The sequence below is a fragment of the Canis lupus genome, chromosome 18 (genome assembly GCF_048164855.1).
Source record: "Canis lupus baileyi chromosome 18, mCanLup2.hap1, whole genome shotgun sequence".
NCBI lineage: Eukaryota > Metazoa > Chordata > Mammalia > Carnivora > Canidae > Canis > Canis lupus.
The window spans coordinates 45,225,119-45,238,236 of record NC_132855.1 but is presented as its reverse complement, the minus strand read 5'-3'; the positions used below and the strand labels follow the sequence as shown (position 1 = coordinate 45,238,236).

Here is a 13,118-nt window from a genome sequence, read left to right as displayed (position 1 = left end):
TAAAAGAGGAAAGTTGACAGTTATTGAAGCTGATACTTTGAGTAATATAGAATCCAGAAAGGTTTTTTTTTATTTCTAAAATTGATCTCTAGCAATTTGGAGGCCTTCCAAATTACAAAAAGGAAAAATATCAAAGAAACTCTAGCTATAACAGAAAACAAAGCGAAGAGATAAGGAGCATTAAAGAAAGGTTGCAGTAAGAGACAAATTCAAATTTAAGGTGAAAGCTTCAAAGGAACAAAGAATGTTACTTTTATGTATGAAAGAGCAATGCTCAAAGGCTATAACTGTCATCAACTTTTATGCATCAAATAAAGCATAGAACAAAGCAAAAAAGGTGTGTTGAAAATAAAAGCTGACATTAACAGAAACACAGTAATGCAGTAAGAGCTCTCTTAACTGACTCTCCATATTAACAGACAATTTCTATTTCTCTGCAAAACATGCTGACATAAACATAGTAGTCCAAACACTAACCACTGATGGGTTGCTCTCACTGCATGCTTGTATCCTTCTATTCACACAAATTGAACTGTATGCTTACCAAGGGTCAGTCATATTTGTTCCCAGATATGCTTACATCTGTTGTACTTGATATTGAACCTGCTATTGTATATTAAATGGTATGTGCTAAATATATACATAAAAAATAGAGTTTATACTAAATTAAAATGTAATGACTTTGTAAAGCCTCAATCAATGTGACTCTCTAAACAGTCTTGTCAAATTAGGTGTGGAGATACAATTGTTAGGAGATCAAATATTAATTGCAAAAACCTAGACCCTCAGATCACTTTCAAAAATGCCTCTGCACGCTCCACATTAAAAATCCAAATAAAGGGGTATCTGGCTGGCTCAGTGGTTGAGTGTCTGCCTTTGGCTCAGGTTGTGATCCCACAGTCTTGGGAGGCAGTTTGTTTATGTTTTTGTTATGAGAAATTACTCTATGCTCATGGAAAAGTTCAATGGAAAGAGAACTGATGATGCAAGAATGAGGAAGGAGAATCACTAGAAAGTTCTTAAAAGGATAAGGCCATGAGACCCTATGCACAAATAGAAGCATTTCCTTTGCTAGGAATTTAGTTCATTTACAAAAAGGAGTTAAGGGAGAACATGTGAGCTTTGATATACATGAGTAGAAATGTGAGAAGGCATAAATAAAAGCAAATTGTCTTCTGATTGCTTTTATTTTATTAGCAGCAGAGGATGAAAACAAGAGAATAGATGAGAAAGGATCTAGAAGAAAGAAAAGGTCTGAAAAGTTATCTAAGGACTGAGAGAGTATATATACAAAAGAAATATAAATGGTTGTTGATCATCATTAGGGCCCACTTGAGGGTTTCATAAATTTAAAATGGGACCAGTCAGCATGATGGCAAGTTTTTCTCTAGCCATGTTCAATTTTTCAAGCAAGCACACAGGTGTGACCAACAGTCTTATTTAACTATAGCCAGGCAGTATAATGAAACAAGAGAGATACAAGGGAGCTGTGGTTTAATAGCAAAGGAATGATTATAATAATGAAATATGGAATTGTCACAGAAGAAAGGGTGTGAAGACATGGACTAAGGACATGGAAAAGATGGTAGACGAGCTAGTTTCAAGTCCCTGAGTATAAAAGCATTGTTGGAGCTGGACCATTAAAGGGAGTCAGCTGAAGAAATAAAAAGTGATAGGCAGAGAAGGAGAAGCTAGAAATTGAAATGATTGAAGGGATAGATTAGTAATGACCAAAAAAATCTAAGCTATAAACAGGAATGAGTGCTAAAAATAAGATCAATATCATTGAAGGATATAAGGCCAAAGATACTGAAGGATCTTGGTGACTGTGGCATCACCAAGAATTATAACAGTTGTGGTGTTGGAGGAAGAAATGAATTTTTCAGGAAAAGAAAAATGAAATACGCATAGTAGATGACTTTTTAAAAAACAGAATTAATGAGTGGTACAATGTCTAACAAGAGATTCAAAACCCGTATTTCCTTTCTTTAGCTAGGAGGGAAGGAAAATAGTCCATATTCATCAATGAGAAGCTAAGGAAAGTCCTACTTTTCTTCCACTCTCAGTAACTCTGGAGGGCGTCTCCTCACATTTGGAGAAGAGAACAGCCTAGAGAAGCTGTTTCAGTGTGAAGTCAGAGACATCGCAGATTTAGGGAGAAAGGGCCTGAGTGGAGATCTTCAGTTTGGGTATAATGTCATGGAAGAAATCCAGAAATTCTCACATGTCCTAAGGAGGGTCATGCAAGTTAACTGATGGGATGTCTAGTAATTGATAGGATGACTAGCTGGGGTTAACATCTGTTAACACCTTACTAGTAAAGCATGTAGGCTAGTAAGCAAAAGAGAATCACAGCCAGACTTCTGTAGCAGCCACTGTCTTGGAAAAACTGAAGTAGGGTCAAAATGGCAGATAGGACCATAGGGCCTGTCCAAGTCAAGAGAGGGAGAGATCCCATGTTCTCCAGCTTCAAATTCCAGCAGAGGATTCCAGCAAATTTAGCTATGACAGGCTGATAAGTAGTGCTGCAGAATCTAGCAATGATCCAAAGAGTAGCACAAGGACACACACACAACTGCAGCCCTTTCTCTGAAGCCAAGGGAAACTATGAGCTCCTTTTTCTACACACAAACTCCATCTTGGGGAGAAATAAGAAAAGCAAGTAGAATTCTGAAAAAAACTGAACATATACCTGAAGAGGACTGTTTTAACCTAGCTAGTAGCTTATGACAAAGATCAGATCACTTGTAAGAAATGAACAAGCTGTTTCTTTATATATCAGAAGGTAGAAACCTTTGTAACACATACATTGGGTGCTTAAACAAAAAGGAAAATATCTTTATAGAGTGTTATAGATTGCTTTATAGACCGGTGAGTCCAGATTAGCCTCACCCCAGCTATGGTATGAGTCTCAAATCCTGCATTAAAAACAGAGTTCTGACATTGTGGTCTGTTTTGAAGATTTAGGTCAGTGATAGGAAATAGATGAAACCACACTGCAGTAATGACAGTCAAAAAGGAGATACTTACAACATAGCTGAGAAAAAATCAGAAGAGCAAATAGTGGAATATCACAATGCCATAATTCTAGGTCAGTGGCAGGAGGTCACCTCTTCCTTTTGGAAATTGGATCCTGTCTGGGCCAGGAGTCCAAGCTTGTGCAGGTTCAGTGCCAAAAAAAAAAAAAAAAAAGTGCTAGGTCCAGGAGTGAAGAGCAAGTACGCTGTCCTCTATGCCAGTATATCAGGCCCAGGTTCCCTGACAGAGTAGGGTGTCATGTACAGGTCGATGCAAGAGTGATCAGATAATCTTTTTCTCACCAACTGGTCTCTTACAACTTCAGAATTTAAGATGCTAATGTAGCAAAGAAAACCATGTTTGTACATGAAAAGAACAGACACAGAGCCTGAAAAAAAAAAAAAAACCCTCAAATCTTTGTCAGACTTCTGCAGAAAATAAGTAATGAAGAATAATCTTGATTAAACCTTGAAGTAAATGTTCTTACCAGTTTTTATTATCATTAATATGATCAATGATAATATTAATAACTAAAATCTATAATTGGTTAGCACTTCTTAGGCACTGGGCTACAATATTTATATATATTATATCCTTCAATTCTTAAAACAATCTTATGAAGAAGGTATTATCCTCATCTTAGAGATAAAACTGAGATTTAGTGAGGTTAGTGTATAAGCTACACAACTAAATAAGTTGTGAAACAGCAATTTATAATCAAGAATCTTCATTTTAGAGCCCAAGGGCTTTACCAGTGAATAGAAATACCCACCATATTATTTATATAAAACTTTATATAAGACTAACTATACAGAAGACATTTGCATATCTAACCTTGGTATGCCTTCCAACAACCCTGTGAGGAAGGATCGTTATTATTATTATTGTTTAAGAAATGAAGCTAAGGTTAAACATATACTGAGCCCAAGCCAATCTCTAGCAAAAGGGAAATGGAGAATCAAGTTTGTGGAGAGGATTTAAGCTACCTGTTCATAGGAGACACTCTCTCATGTTTTATTAGGGATATTGTTATGCATAATTTTACAAAAATCTAAATAACTTATGTATAAATCCAGTAAAAAAAAAAGTCACCTTCCAAACATGACTAATTGAATGACTATGTCACTGAGCCTTTCTCTTCAAATTAGTAAATATGAATATGTTGTATTTACATTACAGATGGGTGGAGGCTTACCTCACTATACATCCATCTTGTTCCCCAGCTGGCATTGCTCAACTCAAGTGGTCTTTGTTTGAAGACTATACATGGAGAGAAAAGCACCCAATATTTTAGTTACCAAGTGACTCTGATCAACTTTAAAAGACAAAGTAAGATGTATCTTTAGATGGGAACCATACACCTTGAATGCTCAGGAGTAGCCCAATGTACACCTGCTGTACACCTGCCCTGGCCTGTTTAATATCTCTCCAAGACAAAAGCACCACAATTGGTAGATCATCTATCGTATGATCACCTCATTCATAAATGAGAGAAGATCCAGTTTCTCCATTTTAGGAACCCCCAGTTTTAGAAAGCTGTCAGTCCCATTTGTTATCCAAAGCTAAGACCTAGGCACCCTTGCTGCAGAGGTCCAGGTTGAGGTAAGGAAGAAGGTAAAGGAGAAGGACAGGGTAGGAGGAGCAGCAATAGAGGATCAAGTTCTTATTACTGAAGTACTGCTGCACAACTCATACTCCAATCCGTCCCTATGTGCTCTCTATATTTTTAAGTTTAGTTTTGAAATTGGTTCTCAAGAGAAAACAGAACTATATAGGTGAATATTCACTTTATTGGAGAAATTTTTAGCATTCACTGCTTTATGTGAGGAATATGTATATTTATAATTTAATACAGGAAGATTGATACTATAACTACTGAGAAATATACAAAAACTATGGTAATATGTTCTCCAAATACTTCATTTTCCTCTGTTTAATAGTTAAGGAATAATAAATAATACATTTAGAATGGATTTTCAACTTTTTGAAATTGTTTTTATTTTCGTCATTTTATTTGTTCCCTATAACATCTGGTAGAAAATAGGAAAGATAAAATCTTGTATTACTGATGTATTTTTAAAATTGCATCTGTGCCTTGGTCTCAATAATACATATCTCAGAAACTAGAAATATTCCCTTTAAATAAAAACGTATCACAAGTTTGAACAAAATGGTGGCAGTCCTGTGTCATGTTTTTTGAATTTCCCAACCTCTTAAAAAACCAACAGCAATGTGAGTTACCTCTAATTGGTTCTGAGTTTCTTTTTGGGGTGAAGAAAATATTCTAAAATTGTGCAGAAGTTGCACAACTCTGTTCATACACCAAAAATCATTACACTGTGCATTTTTAATGGATGAATTAGATCTCAAAAAAAGCTGTTACTTTTAAAAGGCTAACTGGGTTATTACAGTAAGTTAAAGGAGGACACAGTTCTTAGGTACCCCTGCCATCAAAAGATAGATCTATTTGCCTTGCCCTTGAGTTTACGCTGGCCTGTGGCTGCTTTGAGTTAACAGTAGGCAAAAGAGACATTGTGCCATTTCCAGGCCTAGCTTTTAAGAGATCTGGATGCTTTAATCTGATCTCCTGGAGACTGTAGCTGCTATGCAAGAACTTCAAATACCTTGAGGCCACTCTAGTTTGAGGAAGCCTAGTGAGCCATGTGGAGAGAAAAAGACGCTTGGCAACCCTTCCCCCCACCCACATCACTCCAATTCTCAACCATTCCAGTCATCTCACCTGGAGTTACAGCACTGAATCAAAGATAAAACACCCATACTGTGCCACTCCTCAATCCATGACCCAAAAATATCAATAATAAATTGTTGTTCTAAGGCAATATACTTTAAGCATATTTGTTAGGCAGCAATAAACAGAAGAGATTGCAAAACAAGATGATAAATTGTCCCATAAATCCCAGTAAAAGAGCAAGTGTATTTAAAATACAGCAGCAAAAAAAAAAAAAAAAAAAAAAAAAAAAAAAAAAAAAAAAAAAAAAAAATAAAATAAAATACAGCAGCAAGATCCTAGGGGAAACAGCAGATATGCTGGAATAAGCAAAAAGGAATACAAAGAGAATCCCGGTGGGCTTTAAAAACCAAGAACGCTGGAAATTGCCAACCAGTTTTTATTCTCAAAGAGGTCTCCACTCAAAGTGGAGGACTCAAATTGGCCAAACATGGGACAGTCATAGCACTGGGAAACTTCACAGGTTCCTATTTGTAGATGTGTACAAGAGGACTGAACAACTCTGAAGGTGTTAGGGCCACCTGAACAATCTGGGATTTCAAAAATAGTCAAAACCCTACAACGAATTGCCAGGGCAGGTCACCACTTGTTTAAGATAAAGAAATATTAGGTGTAAAAGAGAAAAGAGATTTATATTCTAACCAAAGAAGAAAAGCTGCAGATGTGATCTCACAATGATATAGCTATGCAGATAAATATTTTATAAAATTTATTACAGTAAAACCAAAGAGGAAAACTGGTTTTGAAGTTGGAAAAGCAATCCTGACCTTCATTTCTGCTAAATAGGCACTTCCTCCTTAAATACAGGAAACTCCATCTTTATTAATATAAACAATGAAAAAAATGCAGTTAAACCCAATTAAAAATATTGCAAGATAAAAAAAGAAAAAATATTGCAAGATATAAGATGAAATCTAAATTATATGTTTATGAAAACAAAATCACATCAGAAAGAATATGGCTAGAGAACAAGTTGGATACTAATATTACAAAAAAAGTTATAGAAGCTGTCAAATGAAACATTAATCTGAATTTTACCTCATCATAAATATTGAGCCACTTAAGGATGGTTAAGCAACAGATGTAGAAGTATGGAGAGAAATGAAGATTAAACCAGAAGGCATACAAGAAGAAAAAGAGACCACAGAATGAACCTCTGTAAAATAAAGAGGGAAAAAATTATAACGTAAAGAAGGAATGAATTTTTAAAACCTGAAAAAGTAATAACTATACAAGACAGACAAAAAAAAACATGCAACACAGATACATAAGTTCTTAAAAGAAAACACAATCAGTGGAACAGAATCTGACAACTATAATGGAAAGAAACTTTCCTGAAATAGAGAATAAATTCACATATTTAAAGAGCATTTAACAGGAATCAAATATAAGCTTTTCAAAATGTGGGTGCCTGGGTGGCTCAGTCAGTTGAGCATCTGACGCTTGATTTTACCTTAGGTCTTCATCTCAGGGTCATGAGTTCAAGCCCTGCATTGGTCCACAATCCATTGTGGAGTCTACTTATAAAGAAATTTTTCTTTTTTTTAGAACTGAAAAATACAATCATCAAAACTAAAAAAAAGAAACCATGATGGATGGATTCTACAGCAGAATGGAGGGTAAAGAAGAACAACAGGTGAACAGAAATACAAAACAACAGATTGAATAATAAATTGAATACTCTGAACAGAGAGGAAAAGGCTTTAAAAATAATTATTTGTGTTGAAGTCTTTATTCCAAATTAATTGGTGTGGGTGGTGTCAAAAAAGGGCCCTATTTCATTATTCTGCATTTAAGTATCCAGTTTTCCTAACACATTTATTTATCCTTTTCCAATTAAATATTCCTGTATCTTTAGTCAAATATTAGTTGGCCATAAATGCAAGAACTTATTTCAGGACTCTTGATTCTGTTCCACTTGTCTATGGGTCTATTTTAGGCCAGTGTCATACTGATTTGATTACTATACCCTTGTATAGTTTGAGATCAGGAAGCGTGGTACCTCTAGGCTTTGTTTTTCTTTGTTAGGATTGATTTGGCTATTCAGTTTTCGTGGTTCTATACAATATTAGGATTTTTTTTTGCTCCTTCTCTGAAAAATGCCTTTAGAATTTTTATAGGGATTGCACTGAATCTATAAACAACTTTTGGTAGTATGGACAATTTTACAATATTCATTCTTCAAATCCATGAACAGGAGAGACCTTTCCACTTTTTGTGTCTTCAATTTCTTGTGGTTTTCAGTGTACAGGTCTTTTACCTCCATGGTCAAGTTTATACCTAAATATTTCATTGGTTTTGATGCTATTTGTGAATGGGATTGTTTTCTTTCTTTCAGATATTTCATTGCTAGCATGTAAGAATATAATGGATTTCTGTATATTGAGGTTGAATCATGCAACTTTACTAATTTATTGATTAGTTAACAGTTTTTTTGTTGGAATCCTTAGGATTTTTATAGAAGATCACCTGCAAAGAGACAATTTTACTTCCTTCTTTCCAATTCGCATGCCTTAAAATTGGTCTTAGAAATGATTTTTTTGGATAGGACTCCACAGCAAAGCCAATAAAAGTAAAAATTTAATAAGTTGGACTATATCAAATTTAAAAGTTCTGCACAGAAAAAAATTAACTAAGTGGAAAAACCACTAAAGGAATGAGAGGATATATTTACAAATTATGTATCTGATCAAGAGTTAATATTCATAATACATAAGGGAACTGCTACAGCTTAGAACAAGCAAAAAACATTAATAAATGAGAGGAGGAACTAAATATTTTTTCCAAAGATAACAATGGCCAATAAGCATGTGAAAAGATTCTCAACATCACTAATCATTAGTTAAATTCAAATTAAAACCACAACGATAGGAGAAATAACCCCATACCTGTTAGAATGGCTATTGAAAAGAAAAAAAGATAAGTATTGGCAAGGATGTGGAGAAAAGAGAATACTTGTGCATTGTTGGTTGCAATTTAAGTTGATAACAGTCACTATGGAAACAGTATGAAAGTTCCTCAAAAACTTAAAAATAGAATTACCATATGATCTAACAATCCCACTTTGGGGTATAGATCCAAAGGAAATCTTGAGAGGACCTTCAAGAGATATCTGTACTCTTTAGCTCACTGCAGCACTATTCTATATGTATAATATAGCCATGATAAGGAAGTAATCTAAGCATTGGTCTATGGATGAGTGGTTAAAAAGGATGTAGTATAACATAGAACAATGGTAGATTATTTAGCCATAAGAAAGAAGGAAATTTGCAACAACACCGATGGAACTTCAGGGCATGATCCTAAGTGAAATAATTCAGAAAAAAGACAAGCAAATATTGTATGCTATTACTTATATGTTAAATCTAAAAAAGCTGAACTCAGTAGAAAGATGGTTGCCAGAGGCTAGGGTGAGATAGAGGTGAGGGAGATAGGGAGATGTTGGTCAAATAGTACAAACTCTCAGTTAAAGGTTGAGTAAGTTGGCAACTTACTCATAGCAATTGTAGTTAATGGTAAATCTTCAACATTTTCACTACAAAAATGAAATGGTAATTATACGAGGTTATGGAGATGTTAACTGAGCTTACTATGATAATCATTTCACAATATTTAAGTCTATGAAATCAACACTTTGTACTTACACTTAAATTGTTATATGTCAATCATATCTCAATAAAGGTGGGGGGTGGAGGAGGGGCGAATATTCTACATTTCTCAGACCTGCCTTGCTGCTTAGGGACTCTCTGCTTGGTGGGGGGAGGGGGGACCGGGGGCAGATAGATGCCTGGGTATACTAGTCCAATACACTAGCTTTGAGACTTTGGTTCACAGTAAGATATGTAGGGACATACACTAGATACAGGGCACCCATTTTGCTAGTCCAGGGGCAGCAAAGGCTGTATGGTTTCTCATGTCAGGGACAACCACAATTTCATGAATGGGACAAATCTGCAGTGAGGATCTGGAAGTGGTTCTAGAAGCTTACCCTGGAGATCCTATTTCTAAGTCCTCCCAATAATTCTGTGAGACAAAGAAGAAAAAAGAAAATTATCTTTCAGAAACTCAAATAGATTCTATTGTCCGCAACTACCAACTCTGATCAATAAAGAAATTTAAAAAGTTATATTCAGGATGCTGTGGGACTATAACAAAATATTTAACATTCAAGAAGTCTAGTCCCAGAGGTGCCTGGGTAGCTCAATTTGTTAAGCTTCGAGTTTGCATTTGGCTCTGTTCATGATCCCAGGGTCCTGGGATGGAATCATGCATCAGGCTCTCTGCTTAGTGGGGAGCCTGTTTCTCCCTCTCCCTCTGCCCTGCCCCACCTCCAGCTCTCTCTCACTCCTCTCTCAGGTTAATAAATAAAATCTTTTAAAGAAGAAGAAGAAGAAAAAGATGTCTAGTCCTAAAATCAGAGGAGAAGGATTAAAGCTACAAAAGTACTCTAATAATGGCTGACCAACCAATGAATCCCTGACATCTACCTCTGAAACTAATAATAGACTATTAATTGTATTTAAGTTTTTAAAAGGGGAAAAAAGAAAATATTACCATTTTTTAAAAAACTAATGGCTGAAAATTTTCTTAAGCTGGCAAAAAAACATAAACCTATATATTTAAGAAGCTAAGTGGTCTAAAAATTGAACAGACTCAAAGAAATCCAACCAAAATGCATCATAGTGAAACTTCTGCAAAAAGGAGAGAGAGATCTGGAAAGCTGCATGAAAGAAAGGACACCTACTTGTAAGAGAAAGACATATACATGACGATATATCTTATGAGAAAATATGTAGTCCAGAAGCAAGTGGCACAACATTTTTTTTTCAAATGCTGAAAGAAATGAATCATCAGCCCAGAATCCTACATTGAATGTAAATAGCTCTCAGCAATTAAGGGGAAATCAAAATATTTTCAGATGAAGGAAAACTAAAAGAACATATTATCAGCATACGAACCCTAAAAGAATTGATAGAGGAAATTGAACTTATAATTTAAAAACTTCCCCAAAGAAGCTACTATGGTCCATATGATTTTTTTCAGAATTAAAGACAAGAGAAAAGAATTAGCACCAGTTCTACATAATCTCTTCCAGAAAACTTAATCTTATTAAGTTAGCATTACTCTAAAACCAAAACCGGAGAAAGACAGTACTTAGAAAACTATAGACCAATGTAGCTCAAGAATATACATACAAAAACTTTATATATAGGATTCAGCAAAATATCAAAATTATTATATACCATGACCAAGTAGGGTTTATTCCAGGTATACAAGTCTGATTCAATATTTGGGGTAGAAGTGTAGGAGTCAACCTTTTAATCCAAATTATCTTATCACCATTTTGGGGGCATAAACCTACTGAGCTGAAGGGGACACAACTACTGTTCTACCACATTTTTCCTTTTTTTTTTTTTCCATTCAAATTCTACTGTATCATACTCTAGTGGAACAAGCCAGAGACTCTGGCCCATCTTTTAATTCCAGCCCACTAATTATAGAAACCATTTTGTTTTTTATAATCTATTTCACTATTTAAGAAAATGCACTTTATCACAATATCATAAGCTTCTAGAAAATAAAAACTATTTCTAATAAGAATCTTTTAGGGCCTAGCAGAGTGCTTCATATCTAGCCACCACTGGATTAATTCATCCATTTATAGAGTAAGTATTTTTTTAAAGATTTTATTTATTTATTCATGAGAGACATAGAGAGAGAGGCAGAGAGGGAGAAGCAGGCTCCATGCAGGGATTTCAATATGGGACTCAACTCTAGGATTGCAGGATCACACCCTGAGCTGCAGGCAAACACTCAACCACTGAGCCACCCAGACATCCCCATCGAGTAAGCATTAATTAAACACTTATTATATACCAAATCCTAAGCTATTACATCTCAATACAACAGTGATGTTCTTTCAGAACATCTATTCAGTAAGAATGAGGATTACTTTTCAGCACCTTCAGTGAAGTAGCTTAAGTGGGAAGGTGGAATAAAGTTTATGTCCTAGAGGAGGAAATGGCAACAGTGCAGTTAGGGTGAGGGTCTGGAATGGTTTTATAGCAGATACCATTTACTCATTAAATGAATAATTGGTTAAGAAAGATAAGAATAAAAAGAGGGAGAGACTGGCATTAAAAGTTTGTTACTACATGTTTCTATGTTTTGGTTACATAAAAAAATAAACACAGAAACAGACAAACTCCTACATACCATACTATCTACTTCTATACTAACTGTAAGAAGAATAAGGTCTGACTCTAACCCGAGAATTTATAGTCTTTTATTTTCAACAGAGATCCACCACAAGTCCATTACATACCTTAGTGAAAATCTAAACTCAACAATTTCATTACTTTCTTTACTCAGTTAAGCATTGTTATGAAATGCATAGATTCTCCACAAATAAACAAAAAAATTCACCAAAATACAGGAAGAAAAGAAAAATATGTCAATGCAGAAAAGGCATTTTTCAAATTTCAACTTCTGGGACACTTGGGTGGCTCAGCGGTTGAGTGGCTGCCTTCGGCTCAGAGCGTGATCCTGGTCCAGGGATTGAGTTCTGCAAGAGGCTCCCTGCGAAGAGTCTGCTTCTCCCCTGTCTATCTCTCTGCCTCTGTCTGTGTGTCTCTCATAAATAAATAAATAAAATCTTTTAAAAATTTTCAACTTCTGTTCATGACAAAAGTGCTCTGAAGAGTACAGAGAGGAACTCCTTCATTTTGAAAAAGAATATATACAAAATTCTATTGCTGACAGTACACTCAATAGTGATAGACTGAATATTTTCTCCCTTGTTCCCACTGCAAACAGTGCCAGGATGTATGCTCTCACCAATCTTAACATTGTACTGGAAATTCTAGTCAGTCCAAGAAAGTCAAGAAAATAAAATAACATATCAGAAAGTGGGGCGGGGGACTATCCCTCCTGGCAATGGCATGATTATCTATGTAGAAAATCCCAAAAGATCAACAACAAAAACTTCTAGAACTAATGAGTGACTTCAGTAAAGTCAAATGATACAGATCAAAGTACAAAAATCAATTGTAGTTCTAGAAATAATAAACACATGGGCACTGAAATAAAAATAATACAGCATTTATAATCACCCTCTTCGAAAAAAATCACCCTCTTTCCAAAAACCACCCAGGGATGCCTGGGTGTTTCAGTCGGTTAAACATCCAACTTCATTTTGGCTCAGGTCATGATCTTGAGGCTGTGAGATTGATCCTGGTCTAGGGCTCCATCTGGGCATGGAGACTGCTTAAGATGGTCTTTCTTCCTCTCCCTCTGCACCCCACCACCCACTCATTCTCTCTCTTGTCTCCTATGTGCTCTCTAAAGAAGA

The 13,118-nt window shown here is 35.4% G+C and overlaps 1 long non-coding RNA gene across 1 annotated transcript in view; it reads right to left on the bottom strand.

The window, feature by feature from the left end:
• The window catches only part of LOC140609121 (uncharacterized), a 31,916-nt gene extending 27,635 nt beyond the window's left edge, over positions 1–4,281 (bottom strand). Inside the window, exons 1-2 of the long non-coding RNA XR_012011076.1 lie at positions 4,214–4,281; positions 3,031–3,406 (exon numbers count right to left, since the gene is read on the bottom strand). This is a non-coding gene — a long non-coding RNA (uncharacterized lncRNA). The remainder of the gene's footprint in view (positions 1–3,030; positions 3,407–4,213) is intronic.
• Positions 4,282–13,118: the final 8,837 nt, after the last annotated feature.